Here is a 19,354-nt window from a genome sequence, read left to right on the forward strand (position 1 = left end):
TATTAGGTTTGTAAATAAAGTCGAGGGGCTTAGGAATATTGTTTTTTTTAATTGTAAGCTTACTTTTTGAATGTTTGAAGTGCTTTAAAGAATCAAAATTACCATATTTGTAGTTGTATTTGAAAAATCTAAGAATTTTACTGAGCTAATATTAAATGTTTAGAGAACTTAATCTTCCATATTTATAAGCTAATTTTACGTTATAGTTGGATACATTTATAAATAAGACCATAAAGTTTAAACTTAAAGATCTAAGGAAAACTAGATTTTAAAACTGGATACCTTTAATAAATTTGACACTTATTAAACAAAAGTAGCTTTATACATTTTTGGGTTTTTTCTTTCAGTATACAAAAGCTCATCTTGTACATAAAGAACTCAAATGATGGAATAAAGAATCAACTTCTCCCACATTCTGGTTCTCACAGAAACCAGCTCACTGACATTGAAGCAAAGAAAATTAAACACTTTATATACAGAGTTACAATATGATCCAGCAATTCCACTGCTCGATTTATGACCAAGAGATATAAAGGCATGTATCCATACAAAGACTTACAGGTGGATGTTCATAGTAGTCTTACTTGTGGTAACAAAAACTGGAAGCAACCCAGATGGCCATTAGGAGGTAAATGAATAAATGTACTATAGCATGGCCATACAATAAAACATTATTCAGCAATAAAAAGGAATAAAGTACTGATACACAGATCAGTACACAACATGGGTGAATACTGAAAATATTATGCCACATGTATGAAAGAAGCCAGATAAAAAAGGCAAATGCTGTATGATTCTGTTAATATGAAATGTCCAGAATACTTATCAAACAGAAAGTAAGTCAGTTTGGTTGCCTATGGCCAGGAGGGAGGATGGGCAGAAACAAGAGTGGCTTAACAGTGTGGAGTTTCCTTCGGGGCTGATGAAAATATTCTAAAATTTACTGTGATTATGATTATGCATCTCTGTGAATATACCAAAACCATTAAATTGTAGATTTTGAATAGGTGAATTATATGGTATGCAAAAAAAAGAAAAAAAGCTATTATAAGAAGGGACGTGAGAAGGAAGGAAGGAAAGAAGGAAGGAGGGAAGGAGAAAACAAAAAGAAAAAAAAGAAAATCAAACACAAACCTCAGACTTTTCAGAATTCCCAGAATACCCACATTATTCCTATGGGAGAAAGTATCTTTGGAGTCTCTTGCACAGATATGCAACAATTTTCTTGTGTTGTGGATGTCCTGCTTCTTCACGTTGTGGTCTTATTAGTTAAAATCTTGTGTGGTATATCTGAGAGAGCCTAGGTCACCTACCTCCACCCCCACCCCAGCTACAAAGGATATGGGGAAAGTGAGTTCTGGCTTCCACCTTGAAAGTCAGGACTCCCAACAGTAGAGACTCCCCCAAAATAAAGGAAAAACTATGTAACAGGTGCTGGGAAACTCCAAGAATGTGACACACTGTTCACTACATTCGGCCACACATTGAGAGTGAGTTAAAGGGGACAAGATGGGAGGCAGAGAGACCAGTTAGGTGGCTTGTGCCCACAAAGAGACATGGTGATCACCTGAACTACTGATAACAAAGAAAGCGGTAATAGAGGCAGAGATGAACAATCACATTTGAGAAACAATTTGAAAAGAAAAATCAAAACTTGGAGATTTGTTACATAAGAGAGAGATGAGGGAGCAAGAGGTATTAAAATTTTCTGGCCTAAATAACTGAGTGGATATTGGGACCTCAACCTAAGATAAGAAAGGAACAAGTGACCGGGAACAGGTTGGGAAATTAGGGAAGGAGAATGGAATATGCTGAATTCTAGATGTTTTTGTTTTCTAATGTAATTCCATTGTGGTCAGAGGCCATACTTTGTATGACTTGAATTCTTTTAAATTTATTGAGATTTGTTTCAAGGCACAAAATCTTGATAAATATTTTGTGTGCAACTGGCAAGTATGTGAATTCTGTTATGGAAAAAATGTCCTACAAATGTGAATTAAGTGAAGTCGCTTGATAGTGTTATTCAAGTCTTTTCTATCTGCTGATTTTCTGCGACTTGTCCTATCAATTATGGAAGGAAGGTACTGAAATCTACAATTATTGATTATAGATTTGTCTATTTCTCTTTGCTCCTATCTATTTTCCTTCATCTATTATTAAATGCATAAACACAATCGTTGTATCTTCTAGATGAATTGACCCCTTTTAATACGAAATGACTGTATTTACTCCTTGTAATATTCTTTATCTGAAATATTTTCTTTTGACTAGTTTCCTTTTGTTTGCACAGTGAATATCTTTCTATTCTTTTGCCTTTAACCTATTGGTATCTATGCATTTAAAGTGCATTCCTCATAAGCAGCTTCTTGTGTTGTCTCTTTAAACCAGTTTCTGCCTTTCAGTATGACTTCAAGATCACTAACCTTTTCTTTGGCAATGTCTTATTTGCCATTAATCCTATGCAGTGCATTTTTATTCAGACACTATAGCCTTCATCTTTAGAATCACAATTTGTCTCCTTTTTTTTATATCTCTCATGTCTCTTTAACTTTTTAAATGTTTGGAATATGTTTGCATGTCCTTGTCTGTCAATTCTAACATCTATGAAAGTTCTGGGTCTGATTTTGAACAATTAACTTTTATTATGGGTGTATTTTATTAAATATGACCTAATCTCTAGTTCTACTCTCAGTTTATGAGAAGAAAAGGGATAGAGAAACACGTTAACACCAGTAAAGTGCAGAATGTGAGGGGCACCACAGGACAAGCAATCAATTTTGTCAACATATAAAGTACAAGGAAGGAAAAGAGCTTAAGAGATTTTAACCAAATGCAAAGCGAGTACATTATTTGGATCCTGACTTGAAGGAATGAACTATAGAAAACATTAATAAGAAAATTGGGAAAATTTGAACACTGACTAGAAGTTAAGAAATTGTTCATTTTTAAAGATATTAAAAGACATTATAATGATTTTGTGGTTGCTATCAAAAATAGACTATTGTTTAGAGACACATAGTAAAGTATTTATGGGTGCAGTAATATACTGCTTATGATTTGCTTCAAAATAATCCAAGGAGGGAAAGAAAAGATGAGGTTCAGATAGAACAAATTGGCCAAAGAATGATAACTGCTGAAACTGAGTAATGACTACATAATAGTTCATTATATTATTCTCTTTACTTTTATAACACTTGTTATTTTCCCACAATTTAAAAAAATCAGATGTTCTGTTATTTGAGAAGCCTTGCTCTATCCTCTCCCTACTCCTAATAGAATTAATTGTGCTCAAGACTGTTCCCCTACTGTCCAAATTAATTAAACCCTCATTTATCTCCAAATCTTTCTCCCTAATTGGCTATAAACCCTTGAGAGCAAAAATTGTCTTATTAATTTTCTGTTCTTTATATTCCCACCACCAACCACAGAGCAAGGGTGCTCAATAAATGGAAACAAATTGGCAACTCTCTAGCCCCAGTTCACCAAAGTGCCCATGACAGGGAGGGAGGCTGACTCTACCCTATTAAATCAAGTGTCCTGTTAGGTGCTCTGTCCTTTATAAATTCAAGCCATATTGCATATAAATGCATGGCAAAGGAACAAAAGGAATCCTTACGGAAAAACTTGGGCAATAAAACTGTCAAGACAAACTAGGAATCCAACAGGGACTGGCAGGGTCAGCAATACTGAAACTGTTTTATAGTTCACTGTGTACTTCCTCTTCTTACAGGTATGCATTGCACTGTGACCTTTGCAAAGTCCTCTGTCCTGCCCTGCCTTTCTCACAGTACTGCTCTAAGTCTTAAATATGATACCATAATGCATTTAAAAGCGTTTTTTTTTTTAAACTGGAAAGCAGAATAAAGTTTAAAGCATTATGGCTTCTTCCCAAGACATCCAGGCATCTCACAGAGCACATCAGATTAGCTATTGGAAAAATTGAACTTAGATGAAATTTTCAGTAAGCAAAGTCTGGGTGGGTTTTTTTTGTTGGTTTTTTCTTTTTCTTTTTCTTTTTTTTTTTCCAATATAAATATACACACAGCACCTATTCCATGTTGTCCTTGGTGCTGGTGACACAGAGTGAGGACAGCCTAGGTGACCAGAACCTCTCTCATGGAAAACCTAACCCTTGGCTCCTAGGCTTCTTACTCATACTGTTCAATCTCCTGACTGACTTATTTATTAAGTTATTCATATGCTTATGTATTTATTGATTAAGACTTTTAATTAAGAATTTTACAAATACATCCTGATTGGAGGTTTCTAATTATGGGGAAATTTCCGTTTGTCCTTGGAGAGGGCATGATTATGCGCAGGTGGCCTTTGACTTCCTGTGGTAGTCACCAGGAGGAGAATTTTGGGACGCCATTCCCAGGTTGTGTCTTCCTTGCTGATGAGCTTTTGTGTTCACCCACTTTACATAGTGCTAAATCTGGGGAGTGGTTATACGGGTGTGTGTCAGAATAATCCATGTAGCTGTGCTTTGAGTTTGGCTTTCTGTATTTTTCTTAAATGTCACAATAACAGTTAAAAAGAAAACTTCCTTCAAAAGTCACATAACTTGTTCACTTCACAAGGAAATGTGGCACAGGTGCGGGCCACTGGGAGTATCGGAGTGACCAGGTTTATTGGTCAGTAGCGAAGGCTGCGTGTCTGCCATCTCCCCCCTCAAGGGAACCATCCGGTCAGCTCCAGGAGGGTAAAAGAACTAGTGAAGATAACAATTACAACGATTACAAAACGACAATGACAATAAAATCACAGTAATAACAAATCCAAACAGGAGATTCGTATCCAATAAACGGTTGTAAGCGCCACAAATCACGACACCACGGGGCCGCCATACCAAAGACCCCACCGGCAGCGGACATTGCGGCTCTCGCAGCGCCCCTGGCGGTCCCCTTCCCGACACCGGCTGGCGGTGTGGGCGGAGCCTGGCGGGCGGGGCGGGGCGGGGCGGGGCGGGGCGCCGAGCGCTCGGCGGAGGGTGGGCATAAGGGGGAGGAGGTGACGGGCGGACGGGCGGGCGGCTGGGCGGGGCGCGTTCGGGCCTCAGCTCTACACACGCCGCACTCGCCTCCCAGATTCCGCGCCGCCGGGAAGTCTGGTGGCAAGCGCCGTCCGCGAGCCGGGGCAGCAGCCGGAGGAGGAGTCGCGGGCGCTGAGGTAGGCGCGGGGACGCTCGCCGCGCGGCCTGGAACCAGGGCGCCCCCGGCCCTGCCCGAGGGTGGTGGCGAGGCCGGGGGGCGGTGCGCGGAGGCCCGAGCGGGCGGGGCCGGGGCCTGGGGGCGGGGACCGGCCTGGCCAGCGGGGCCAGAGGGGCCTCGCCGAGCTGGGCCAGCGGCAGTGCCGTGGGAGTCGGGGTTTGGGGCGGCGCGGGCTCCAGTGCACGCCCCGCTGGGTCCCGGGCAGTGGCTGCCCGGGAGGTGTGGAAACCGCCTGCCCCGGGGGCACCCACCGAGCGGAGAAGGCGGGGGACGGCCCTGCCCCTCCCACTTTTGGGGCTCCCAGGCCAGTTCGCCCGCACAGCCCTCGGGAACTTGTTAACAGGAAAGCTTGGCAGAAAAACAAATGCCAACGTTTTGGAAGAACTGAGAGTCACGTCGTTAGGCGCTGAGGCTCTATTTTCCTTCCCCGCCCCCTGCCCAGCCTCAGCCCGAATTGGCCAAAGAAGGATGTGTCACCAGCTCCGGGCCTCGGGCGGGATCCCCGGCCTGGCTGAAAGCAGGAGTACCTGAAACAAAGGTAAACGGAGGCCGGGCACACCCTGGCCCTGCCGTGCGGCCGCCCCCAGGCCGCCTCAGTGGGTCTCTCCCGCGCCGACCCTGGCCGCCGCCTCGGAGGGGCTTTCTCTCGGGGGACCTCTCGATGGAAACCAGCTGGCCGGGCTTGGAGTTGATGTTGCATCTGAACTCTGTTGTGCTCGCATTATTCCCAATCCCTCAACTCTGGTAAAGCTTAAGGAAATTTTACCCAGTTTTAGTGGTGAGCAAATGTAAGGGAGGATAAATCGCTGTTTGTAAATTATAATGTATTTTCTTATTAAGAAATGGCCTGAAAACACGAAATAAAAATTCTTAACACGTAAGCAAAAAAGAGTGGTTTGTAGTGCCTTCCAAACTCTGAAGAAGTGCTCCTTCTCAGATCATTTATGTACAAAGCATCCCCTCAAACCTTTGGTCCCAGGCATTTTTCTTTGTTCTTTATTAGTCTCAGGCCTCAGTTTCTTGTAAACGGAGCACCCACTGCCGAGACCCTAAACATTGCTGTACTAGGTCAGGGCATGTGCATCCTGCTCAGTAGGCAGCAGGTTTGTGTAGTAGTAAAACATCATTTTCTTTCTTGATGGTACCATTAAAATTATCTCAGTTTCATTCCTCTCAGAAATATCCATGACTTTTAGTGAAAGCCTTTTAAAAATCTATAGACCACTCCTAATTTATAAATAAAATCTGTTCACATTTATTGCATCCACATGGCTCTCCTATCTTCTCTGACAGAAGAACTTGAGATACTGTGGGGAAAACTCGGATCTTTTATAAATCTAAGAACTCAGAAATTGAGGACAGGGCAAACAAAGTAAGAAGTTTTTTTTCAAAAAACAAAGCTTTGAAGAAGTCTTTATCAGGACCAACCTGGCTGTTGAGGTAAAAAATATTTGTATGCACTAACAACCTGAATATTAATCAGTTAAAGATTTATTTGAGTTCTTAAGTATTTGCATATTTTAAAATGTAGTTAACATTCTGGACAGTGAAGGGGTATCTGACTTTAATCTGAATTAATTTTACCTTAATGTTTAGCTAAAACCCACTGCCCTAAGAGAATGAAAGTTTAGTTTCATCTAGAAGAGAGTAAAGGATCTGAGAAATTTCAGAGTATGGAGTACTTGAGGGGGGCACTTGTTAAAAGCAAACCATGACTTCGCTTTTTTAAACTCTTCATAAGCTGATCAGTCTCCACTGATTTAGCCCCTGTCACCTTTCAGTACACAGCTAAAGCCTTTCTTAACATCTTCCCTGACACACACCTTACCCTCCCCCCAAAAAAAACCCCACCACCTGGAGTAGAGTTGATCACCCTTTTGAGTTTTACCACTCTTTTAAATTAGGCGTTTTCATCTCTAGTACTATTGACATTTTGGACCAGGTAATTCGTTGTTGGGGAGGGCTATCCTGGTCATCACAGAATGTTTAGCAGCATTCCTGACCTCTCCTAAATATATACCACTAGTACCTCCCCCCATACACAATTATAGCAAATAGTCACACAGTGTACACAGTAGTGACAATCAAAAAAGCCTCCAGATACTGCCAGATGTCCTCTGAGAGAGCCAAAATCACCCCAATTGAGAACCACTGTCCTAAGTAGACTGTTGCCTTAATTAACATTGGTGACCCTACGTTGTCTTCATTTGGTTATGTGTTGATTTTCTCTGCTGTCCTAAGCTTGAGGGCAGAGGAGTCGTTCATTTATTTACCAAATATCTGAGGAAGGGCATACTTTACCAGCCAGGTGCTAGTTTAGTTCTGGAAATATAGTGATAAAAGGAGCTAGTGTGGTCTTTGTACTCTTGAACATTATTTCTAAAGAGAGTGACACACACACGTATAGTGATACAGATACCTCATTGCAATTGTGATAAATTCTAGGAGAAGTACAGAGCACACTGAGTACATAAAACAAGGGTCCTAGTTTGGGAACTAGGAAAGGTTTCCTTGGGAAATGACCTTTAAGGTGAGGGGGACATTGAAGGTTAATAGAAGTTATAAAGTGAAGCATAGGGGGACAATGTATCAGGCAGAAGGAATAAGACCTTTTTTGGGAACTCAGAGGACAATGTGGCTGGAACGTGGAGAGTGGTAGGGGCAGGATGATACAAAATGAATCTGGAAAAGTTGGTAAGGGCTTTCTCTGAGCAGCAGTTCTCAGTCCAGCCTGTTCATCGGAATCACAAGAGGACCTTAATGCACATTAAAGTGTCTGTATTGGATCCTACTTTCCTCCCCAGCTGCTGTTTTCCCCACACTTTTTATTTTATTTTATTTTTTTTATTTATTTTTTTTTTAAAGATTTTATTTTATTTGACAGAGAGAGTTCACAAGTAGGCAGAGAGGCAGGCAGAGAGAGAGAGAAGAGGAAGCAGGCTCCCTGCTGAGCAGAGAGCCCGATGCGGGACTCGATCCCAGGACCTTGAGATCATGACCTGAGCCGAGATTTTGTTTATTTATTTGACAGAGATCACGAGTAGGCAGAGAGGCTGGCAGAGAGAGGAGGAAGCAGCTCCCCATTGAGTAGAGAGCCTGATGCGGGGCTCGATCCCAGGACCCGGGATCATGACCTGAGCTGAAGGCAGAGGCTTTAAACCACTGAGCCACCCAGGCACCCCTTCCCCACACTTTTTAAAAGGATAACTACTAATACTAGTTTTATGTATTGTTCTAGACATTTTTTTTGTCAGCATTCAAGCAAATGCATATTCTTAGTTCCTGTTGTTGTTTACACAAATGGTAGCATTCTGTACACACACTATTTTTTTTTTTTGAGACTTTATTTATTTATTTGAGCAAGAGTGTGCATGAGCAGGGGGGAGAGGGAGAAATAGGCTCCGTGCTCAGCCTGACATAGGGCTCGATCCCAGGACCCTTGGGACCATGACCTGATCCAAAGGCAGATGCTTAATGTGAGCAACCAGGCATCCCTGTACACAGTATTTCTGTTTGCAACAATGTCTTGGAAACCTTTCCATTTCAATATATAGTTTCCTTATTCTTTTGAATGACCTTATAGTATTCCATTGTATGGATATACCACAGATTATTTAACCGTTCCTTTATTGGTGAACATTTAAATTTTTTCTAATAATTTACTATAAGGAATAATACAGGCATATGCCAGTTCATGTGTGTGAAAATATCTATAGGATAAATTCCTAGAAATGGAATTATTGGGTCTAATATGTACATATACACATAAATACTGTTTTGTAAAAAGATCAATATGGTCATGTTGAAGAGAATGGTTTGGAAAGAAATGAGTGCTTGTGGGAAACAACTGACCCTAATTAAGGTTACTGAGAGCTATAGACTGCATTTTGTCCTCCCACAATTGAATTTTGAGTCCCTTACCCCTAGTGACTAAACGTGGAAATAGAATCTTTGGTAGGTAATTAGGGTTAAACAGGGTCAAAAGTGTGGGGCCCCAACTCAATAGAATTGGTGGTTTTATAAGTAGAGGAGGTCGGAAAGGCCTTGTGAGCACAGTTAGAAGGTGGCTATCTGCAAGCCACGAAGAGAACCTGACTTTTTCAGACCTTGATCTGGGACATCTGCCCTCCAGAACCATGAGAAAATTACATTTCTGTTGTTTAAGCAATCCAGGCTATGGTATTTTATTATGGCATCTTGAGCCAAGTGCCAATTAACACACAGTGGAGAGGTAGAAGAGAAAAGATTGTAGCCGGGACCATGGTGGTAGCAGAGGAGATGAAGATGGATATAGGAGATATATTTAAGAAGCATAATTGAAAGGACTTAATGATTGAGGGAGAAATGAGTAGGATGACTCCCAGGCTTGCCCAACCAGGTGAATGTTGTGGCTGTTATCTGAGGTAGAGAGCACTAGAAAGGTAAATAGTTTTGAAGTGGGTATAAATCATAGTTCACTTTGGGACTGGTGAGACCTCACCAGTCTCTCTGAGTGGAGAATAACATAAGCTTTGGTAATTCAAATCCATAGCCCAAAGGAGTGGACTGAACTGGGGACCCATATTTAGGTGTGAATTGAGGGGTTGTGGATGGAATTACCAGAGCACTTTGGGAATCTGTAGCCCACAGCTAAATCTGGCTTACACATATGTTTTGTTTTTCCCATGGAATGTTTTTTGTTGTTCAATTTTTAGTTGCCAATAATTTAAAATCTAAAGATTTCCCATGAAAATCTAGATTTGGGTCTTTTCTTTAAAAATGAGAAGATCTAGCACTACTAAGCTGGCTTTCCCGTATGGCAACAATTGGTTGGAGCTAAGTCAACACTGATCCCAGCTGCTTTCTAGTTCAGCAGAGTCCACCACTCCCTAAAACTTATACCTGGCTTGCTTTTTTTTTTTTTTTTTTAAGATTTTATTTATTTTTTTGACAGAGAGAGATATCACAAGTAGACAGAGAGGGAGGCAAAGAAAGAGGAGGAAGCAGGCTCCTCGCAGAGCAGAGAGCCCGATGCGGGACTTGTTCTCAGGATCCTGGGATCATGACCTGAGCCGAAGGCAGAGGCTTTAACCCACTGAGCCACACGGGCGCCCCTGGCTTGCTTTTTTAAAATTTACTTCTCTGATCCTGAGTGTGGAATCCCTGTTCTAGGAAGAGAGAACACAACAGGGATTCTCATCTTGGCTGCACGTTGGAAATATTGGATAATTTAAAATTACTCTTGTTAATACCCACACCAGAAATGTATATTTTTGTTTACTTGGTCTAAATTAAAGCCTGGGATTAAAAAAAAAAAAAAAACCAACAACTCTTCAGTTGATTCCACTGAGCAGTGGAAGTTGAGACCATTGACAGATTAAAAAGAGAGAGAGCTCAGACCCAGTGTTTCAAAGTTGACTAAAAGAAGGTCGCTCCAGGATAAGGGATGAGAAGTGGTCAGAGGTACAGTGGAGTGGGATCTTGCTTATAGCTAAGGTATGCAAACTTAACCTAATACACTTGAAGATGTTTTTAATTAGATGAAAGAGAATTTGATTTCGCAGGTATACTTACTGTTTGTTTTGCGTATACCTGTATATGTGTATGCTGTTCATTACTGCCTAGAGTTAATGAATACAAAAAACAGCTTTGCTTTATTTAATGGGCCATTTAAAGGATTCAAGAGTAATTTAAACTATGCTCGATATTTTTCTTAGGTGTTTACTTTAGAATCTAATTCCAGTTTAAGTTGTGTCATAAAAGGCATTTTTTAAAAAGAAGAGTTACCAAGTGAAGCTGCAGATTGAAAATGATCAGTTGATTTTAGCAAGATGGAATCATTGACCTCAGCAAAACCATTTTAGATTGGAAAAGGCAGAGACCAGATTGAAGTGGGTAGAAAGTAAGGAAATGGAAAGGATAAATTTGGGAAATCTTTTGAATTTAGCCTAGAAGGGAAGCGATGAGGGAAGGTCAGGTGTCTTATATGTATGGTAGGTGCAGTCTGTGTTGGTTACCCAAATGCTTCTAGCTCTTGAGGGAGGTAACTTAGTGGTGCCTGATTACCCTTCTCCCCTATATCAGAGGGGTCTTGCTTGTATTTGTTTTGGAGACTTTGTGCTTTCCATTGAGGAGATATTTTGCCAGGACCTTTGAGACTCAGATGTTAGTGATTAGGCCCTTAGTCTCTTCTTATCTGAAAAGCCTTAGGGCTCCTAAAGGCCAGCCGGGCTCTAGTGACCCTGACATCATCCTCCCATTAAACTGTGAACAAATATCAGATTGTTGTCATGTTGAAAATGGAATACTTGGCTATGTCAGGGAATATGTATCTCCAACTTTCAGATTCCCAAGAGCAGTTTTTTGCAGCTGCTTTAACTTTATATTATAGCTGGTTTTCCAGTTGCATATATGTAAAATTTCTCATACTTTGAAATCTTTATCACTGATGCTCATTAAAGGGTATGGACACAAGTTGGAGGAGACCCTCACTGAGCTCAAAGAGAAGAGAACACGAACAAACTGGTTTCCAAAAGGTTGTGTGAATGCTGGAATGCAATTACCTAGAAGATTGGATTAGAGTGGCTGTCCAGAGTGGGTTGTCACGCACATGGCCTCTACCGATCTGTCTCTTATACATCTCTGCCTCATCGGCAACCTTAACCTAGCTAGCATATGAGGTTTAAAGAGTTGTGATCTATAGATACCATAGGGGTTGGAAAATGCCAAGGATTTATTACTGAGGAATGGAGTTTATTAGTTGAAGACATAAGTCCCATTGCTGTACTTTTTTCCGAAAGTAAGAGTGTAATCCTGTGAAGGATTAGTCTTCATAGCTGCTAGTAGTTCATCCATTAGGTGGATGATGGTTAACTTCTGTATGAAGGATGCCTTTATGACGTAAGTAAAAGCCCTTGGTCTACAAAGGTTTATACTGGGAGTCTATGATAAGAAATATTTTATTTAGAAACTTTTGTGTGCTTGGGCAATTATAGGAATTCCACTATCATAAATAAAGTTAGGTACCATACTTGGATTGTGGTAGACAGAGGGAAAAGTTAATTGCAAGGTGGGCCAAAGCTTCTTTGGTTTATAGAGGAAATAGGATATTTTGAGTGGGCAGATGATTTGCAGTCATTTCTTGGGTGCCAAATCTTGATTTGTTAAATGTCAGCTGTGTGATTTTTTTAATAGAATTAAAGCTCACATAACATTAATCAGTTTAACCTAAAGTATACAATTCAGGACTCTCAGTACATTTACAATGTTGTGTAAGCATTACCATTAATTGCAGACTGTTTTTGTCACCCCAGAAGGAAACCCTGTACCCATTTAACAGGCACTCTCTATTCCTCTCTCCCCTTATTTCCTGAAAACCACCAATCTGCTTCTGTCTCTGCGGAGTTGCCTATTCTGGGCATTTCATAAAAGTGGCATCACACAAATGTGACATACTGTGACTGGCTTTTTTCACTTAGCATAATTTGTGCAAGGTTCATTCATGTTGTAGCATGTGTTCCTTTCTTTGAATAATAATCATTCCTTTCACAATGATCATATGATCTCCCTGATATGAGGAATTTGAGAGGCAGGGTGGGGGGGTTTGGAGGGTAGGGAAGAAAAAAATGAAACAAGATGGGGTCAGGAAGGAGACAAACCATTGGAGACTCTTAATCTCACAAAACAAACTGAGGGTTGCTGGGGGAAGGGGGTATGGAGAAGGTAGTTGGGTTATGGACATTGGGGAGGGTATGTGATATGGTGAGTGCTGTGAAATATGTAAACCTGATGATTCACAGACCTGTACCCCTGGGGCAAATAATACATTATATGTTAATAAAAATAATTTTTAAAAATTATCATTCCTTTCTTTGATTGAGTAATAATTCAATTGTATGGATATACTACATTTTATTTATCCATTCACCAATTGATAGATATTTGGCTATTATAGATAGTGCTACTAAGAGCATTCATGTATAATTTTTTGCTTGAATACCTGTTTTAGTTCTTTTGTGTACATACATAGGAGTGGAATTGCTGGGTCATAGGTAATTCTATGTTTAACTTTTTGAGAAACCATCAAACTGTTTTATATAGCATCTGCAGTATTGTACATTTCCACCAGCAATGTCCTGAAGTTTCTCAACATCCTTGTCAATACTTGTTATTTTCTGTTTGTTGGTTTTTTTTTAAAGAGTGAGAGAGTGAGAGCAAGAGAGGGAAGGAAGAGGAGAGGGAGAATCTTTTTTTATATATAATTTTTTTTATTTTTTAAATTTCAGTGTGCCAGAATTCATTGTTTATGCACTACACCCAGTGCTCCATGCAATACGTGCCCTCCATAATACCCACAACCTGGCTCCCCCAATTCCCACCCTTCTCCCCTCCAAAACCCTCAGATTGTTTTTCAAAGAGTCCATAGTCTCTCATGGTTCATCTCCCCCTCCAGTTTCCCCCAACTCCCTTCTCTTCTCCATCTCCCCATGTCCTCCATGTTATTTGTTATGCTCCACAAATAAGTGAAACCATATGATAATTGACTCTCTCTGCTTGACTTATTTCACTCAGCATAATCTCTTCCAGTCCTGTCTATGTTGATAAAAAAGTTGGATATTCATCCTTTCTGATGGAGGCATAATACTCCATAGTGTATATGGACCACATCTTCCTTATCCATTCGTCCGTTGAAGGGCATCTTGGTTCTTTCCACAGTTTGGCGACCGGGGCCATTGCTGCTGTAAACATTGGGGTACAGATGGCCCTTCTTTTCACTACATCTGTATCTTTAGGGTAAATACCCAGTAGTGCAATTACAGGGTCATAAGGAAGCTCTATTTTTAATTTCTTAAGGAATCTCCACACTGTTTTCCAAAGTGGCTGCACCAGCTTGCATTGCCACCAACAGTATAAGAGGGTTCCCCTTTCTCCACGTCTGAAGAGGGAGAATCTTAACCAGGCTCCACGTCCAGCACCAAGCCTGATGCAGGGCTCAATCTCACAACCCTGACATCATGACCCAAGCAGAAATTGAGTCAGACACCTCACCAGCTGAGCCACCCAGGTGCCCCACTGTTTTTGGTTTTTGGGTTTTTTTTTTAAATTTTTATTTTAATTCCAGTTAGTGAACATACAGTGTTACATTAGTTTCAGGTGTACAATATAGTGATTCATTTCTATTCATTACTCCGTTCTCATCACAAGTGCACTCCTTAATCCCCATCACTTATTTAACCCAACCCTTCTCCCCTGCCCCCCTCCAGGGGTTTTTTGGTTATAGCTATCCTAGTGGGTATGAAGTAATATCTTGTGATTTTGATTCACATTTTCTAAATGACTAGTGAATAATGTTGAGCATCTTTTCATGTCCTTTTTGGTCATCTGTATATCTTCTTTAGAAAGACATCTATTCAAGTCCTTTGTCCATTTTTTAATTGGATTGCTTGTCTTATTGTTAAGTAGTTGTTAAGGGGTCTTTATACATTCTGGATACCAGACCCTTGTCAGATATATTGTTTGCATGTATTTCTCCCATACTGTGTGTTGCTTTTTCACTTTTTTGATAGTGTCCTTTGTACACTGGCTTCTAATTCTAATGAAGTCAAATTTCTGTTCTGTTCTTTTGTTGCTTATACTTTTGGTGTCCTAAGAATCCATTGCCAAATCCAAGATCATGTCAGCTTACCCCTATGCTCTCTTCTAAGAGTCTATAGTTTTAGTTCTTACGTTTAGGTCTTTGATCAGTGTTGAGTTAATTTTTGTGTGTGACATAGCGTCCACCTCCATTCTTTTGCATGTGGATATCCAGTTGTCCCAGCACTATTTCTTGAAAGAGATGTGTGTTGTTGGGTTTTTTTTTTTTTAAGATTTTGTTTATTTATCACACAGAAGGAGAGAAATAGAGAGGGAATACAAGCAGAGGGAGTAGGAGAGGTAGAAGCAGGCTCCCCATCAAGCAGGGAGCCCGACATAACACAGGGCACCATCCCAGGACTCTGGGATCATGGACTGAGCCACCCAGGCACTCCGAGATGTGTGTTCTTATGCAAGTCTCCGGCCCTGTGCTTTCTTATATGTGAAATGAAAGTGTTAAGAATACTTGCCTCGGGGTGCCTGGGTGGCTCAGTGGGTTAAAGCCTCTGCCTTTGGCTCAGGCCATGATCTCAGGGTCCTGGGATTGAGCCCTGCATTGGGCTGTCTGCTCAGCAGGGAGCCTGCTTCCTCCTCTCTCTCTCTGCCTGCCTCTCTGCTTACCTGTGATCTCTGTCAAATACATAAATAAAATCTTAAAAAAAAAAAAAAGAATACTTGCCTCACAAAGTTGTAAGAATAAAAAGAGAAGGTGAATGTTTAGCAGTAAAAATGACTGAACAAATGATTATTATTATTTTGCTTTTGTCATATGTATAAGGTTCCTGTAAGTTAGTATCTTTCAGCAACCAACAGAAGTCTTCCATCTAGTGGATAGTGAGTCATAACATAGAGGATTGGGGACTATTTGTACCCCTGAGTACAAAGTCAGATGGCCCTAATGCAGGAGGTAGTTGGAGAGATTGTACTTATCCAAAATTGAATGTATGTGTTCTTATAGAGCATGTGTTTGTCAAATTCTGTTGCTATTCCTCTCAAATTTAGGTGTTCTAGGTGTGTAAGGAATAGTTTTAATTTAATTTTTTTAGTCTTTAAAACTGAAGAGTTTTCAGGCATAGTAGAAAAATAAAGGCAGTTCTTTTTATTGGACTAAGGATTGTCACATTTTACTGTATCAGCTTTTAAATGTCTAGAATGAAGACTTTTCCTGATTGCTTAGTTCAGTCAACAAATATTTCTTGAGTTGCTGCTATGTGGCAGCCACTGTACTAAATATTAGAGATATAATGCCTTAACATATAAGACCAAACTCTTGATCCTGCATCCCCTTCTAAATCTGTTTCTTTCTACAGTTGTTTAACTCACTGAGTCCAGTTCCTTTCTGCCAGTCCGTCTCGAATCCATACTAATCAGGCCCTTACCTCCCCTCCCCAATCAAGACCTCAACATTGCCAATCTGTCAAGTGAGTCAGTTCTCAGTTTTTCTTTTACTTGATCTTTCAGCAGCATTCTGCCCAGTTGATTGTTCCTCTTTCTTTGAAATGCTTTTAACTTAGCTTCCACTACTTTCTCTGGATTTCCCCCCACCTTACTAGAGGATTCTATCTCAGTGTTCTTGCTAGTTCCTCATCAACTTCCTGATCACTAGGTGTTGGGATGCCTCTTACCTCTCAAACTTGTATTCTTCCTTATCAACACTATTTCCTTGCATTTCACCCAGTCTCATGACTTTAAATACCATCTATATGCCAAAAACCACATGCCAGTGACTTCCAGATTTTATCTCCAAGTTAGACCACTCCTCTAAATCCCATACTCTGATATCAGAGTGCCTGCATGACCTCTCCATTTGGATATCTAATAGACATTTCAAAACTGAATTCATTTTCCCCCTCCAAAACCACCCTTTTTGTTGCCTATCCCATCTCAGTAAATAGCAACTCCCTTCTTCTAGTAGCCCAGGCCAAGAACTTTGGAGTCATTGTTGACTGTCACCTTTCTTCCCACATTCAGTTTGTCAGCAAACCCTGTTGGCTCTTCTTTCAGAAGGTATTTACTTTTAGAACGTATCTAGAATTGGTCATTAATGCCAGTATCTCTTCAGCTTTCACCTTCTCCAAACCACCAGTATATATCTCCTGAATAATTGCCCTCTCCTAATTCTTTTTTCCCTGCTTTTGTCCTTGCCCTTGTACAGCTTGTTCTCAATGCAGCAGCTAGAGGGACACTGTTAAAAATCAGTTCTTAGCTCAGAGGCTTTATGCTTACCTACAAGGCCCTATATAATCTAAACCCCCACTTACCTCTCTGACCTCCTCTTCTGTTAATCCCTGTGCTTACTTTGTCAAAGTCACAAAAGGCACTTTGTTCTTCCTCCAATAAACCAGCCCTAGGCCCTGTGCTTTCCCCCACTATCTACAAAGCCCCCTCCCTCACTTCCCTTCTGTCTTCAGTAAAGTTCACTTTCTCGAGTACTCCCTGTCTCCTTCCCTTTCAAACCCTGCTTCCCAGAGCTCTTAGTACTCTGGGTGCTCCTGCTACCCTACCCCTGAGACTGAGCGGTAAGCTATCTCTTTCCCCCACTGTTTATTTATCTTTAAGCTTACATTTGAACAGAATCGCTTCAGTTAAAATAGTTTGAAAACTGCTTGTCTACAAGTTTAGAAGTAAAAAGCAGAGATTAGCTGCTGTGAATGGAGATGTCATTAAGGACTTAGAAATCATAGCAAGGGCATGCTTATCCTTTCCATTTTGTAGGTCATAGGCACAGTCCTTATTTTACAGTACTGGGTGTGGAGCCCTATAATACTGCTACTATGAGTACTGATGAACACAGTGCTCCTATTAGTGTCAAGCACTTCCCTCAAGCACTGTGGCTCAGGTGTCAGCATTTGTCTCCTTCAACATGATGTCTTGTTACGCTGGCAGTGGGTTGGGACCCCCTTCCCATGGTAAGCCCTGTTCAGTAGCAGAGGCGGCTTATTTGGTGCTGGTAGGAGTATTGGGAACCATGAATTAAAAGGCAGTTAAGAGTTACATACAATAGAATGTGTTGATTCTACTGTGAGATGCTCTAGACTCTAAGGAAGAGGGCAAACAGATCATATCCAGTATAGTCTCCCTAGATAGCAAGTTCAGAAGCTTCATCCCACTCATTGTTTCTCAGTCTGTCTGCAAACCTGCAGGCCTTCTCACCAGTTATTGTTATGAAAGGCTGGAATGGTGCTGGTTTTGAGTTGCTATTTTAAAAGATGCTGCATTATTTCTAATGAATTTTTAACCAACAAGTATTACATAAATAATATTCTCCTTGCCTTGGCCCTTTTCCTAGATGAGCTAACTCCCTAGATTACAAACAAGTAGGTAATGTAATTTCAGATAATGGTAATAGTGCTATGAAGAAAAATAATGTTCCATAATAATGAATATTTAGGTTGTTTCCAGTTCTTCCGTCTTTTAACATTACTGTGATGAACATCCTTGTACTTAGACAAGTGTGTGATGTTTGTATTGCAAAGATTCTGAAAGATGGAATTGCTGGATCATATGATCATATAACCAAAATTTTAATACATACTGCCAGTTGGTCCACAAAGTGTCTATACTGATATTATGTATAATATAATTAAAAGTAGTAATGTGTTTCAGTTTATAAATCAATAAAAATATTTCCACTATTTTTTATTTACACTAGCAATATTGAATACATTCTCTTTGTAAAAAAAAAAAAAAAAAAACCACAAGGCTAAAAATCCTCATGCCATCTACCAATTTACAAATTTTTACCTCTTTTAGAAGTTTTAAAAACTCATGTTTCCTTTGAAACAGACAAAGACCTAATGTGTCCTTGTTTTTTATTTATTTCCCTGTGATTGAATATTTTTCTTGAGTTTTTGACCATTTGTATTTCTTTTTCTGGGTTTTGTTTTTTGTTTTTTGTTTTTTTTAGATTGCACAATAAAGAATGCTAGTTACATCCTATGGTCTATTCTTCCTTCATCTTTAGTCATGGGAACCCCAGCTTTTATCCAAGCCCTTTTCTGCCCATTTGGAGGACAACATTCCCTGGCCTCCTTAGAGCTAAGTGTTACCATATGAGTTTTAGCTGATGATGCATAAGCAGAAGTGTTTAGTATAATTTTCTGAAATTTCCTTAAAGAGAGAAGGCACTCTCTGATTCATTCCTTACCCTTCTTATATTGGAACATGGATACAATGACTGGAGTTCTAATAGCCATCCTGTCTGTCAAGACTGTCACTATAGCTCAGTGAGCCAGAAAACCTGGATCTCTGAGCTGTTGGTGGAGCCACTTCACCAACCCTCAACTTATGCTGTCTGAGTGAGAAATTTAACTTCTGTCTTGTTTAAGCACTCTTATTTTTGGTTTTTCTGTTATATGTGGCATAACAAATACTTGTCTTATTTATTTATAGGAGCTCTTTGTGCCCTAGATAGTCATCCTTATTATAAAAATGGTACAGTTCCTCCAGTCTAAGTCCTCTCCCTTTGTTTGTAATAGTTTTTAATTTTGATCTCGAATTTACCTTTCTTTGCCTTTATAGCTTTTGATTTT

General features: G+C 40.3%; 1 protein-coding gene across 4 annotated transcripts in view; it reads left to right on the forward strand.

Moving 5' to 3' along the window:
* Nucleotides 1-4,998: 4,998 nt before the first annotated feature.
* The window catches only part of PPP2R3A (protein phosphatase 2 regulatory subunit B''alpha), a 194,397-nt gene continuing 180,041 nt past the window's right edge, over nt 4,999-19,354 (forward strand). For 3 of the 4 annotated variants that reach the window (XR_004283352.1, XM_032333767.1, XM_032333788.1), the window contains exon 1: nt 4,999-5,169. The gene's annotated coding sequence lies outside the window, so the exon portion shown is untranslated. Of the gene's footprint in view, nt 5,170-5,652; nt 5,749-19,354 lie in introns of all 4 variants that reach the window. The other variant, XM_032333775.1, reaches the window with a different exon arrangement.

This window comes from Mustela erminea, chromosome 1 (assembly GCF_009829155.1).
Source record: "Mustela erminea isolate mMusErm1 chromosome 1, mMusErm1.Pri, whole genome shotgun sequence".
Classification (NCBI taxonomy): domain Eukaryota; kingdom Metazoa; phylum Chordata; class Mammalia; order Carnivora; family Mustelidae; genus Mustela; species Mustela erminea.